Below are 348 nucleotides of genomic sequence, written 5' to 3'. Positions count from 1 at the left end.
CTTTGTTAGAATAATATGTAAATATATAAAAATAAATTATGACTAATCTAGTAGATAAAAGATAATTCTTAGTATTTAATATTTTTTAAACGTAATTTACCTGCAATGATTTATATTAAAAGTTTTGTAATTAAATTTTAAAAATGATAATTTTTGAGAAGTGACAAATTTATTCCTATATTGATAATGTCATTTCTTTTTTTCACAAATTTATACAAAGTACAATGCAAAAAATATAAAAAAGTGGCATTATAAAAATTAGGAATGAGATTATCATGTCTTTACATTTTTTTTTTTTATAAAAACATAAATGAAGAAGAGTATTTTTGAAAAAACAAATTATATACC

The sequence above is a fragment of the Arachis ipaensis genome, chromosome B07, assembly GCF_000816755.2.
Source record: "Arachis ipaensis cultivar K30076 chromosome B07, Araip1.1, whole genome shotgun sequence".
NCBI classification, from domain to species: domain Eukaryota; kingdom Viridiplantae; phylum Streptophyta; class Magnoliopsida; order Fabales; family Fabaceae; genus Arachis; species Arachis ipaensis.
This window is presented reverse-complemented; position numbering follows the sequence as displayed.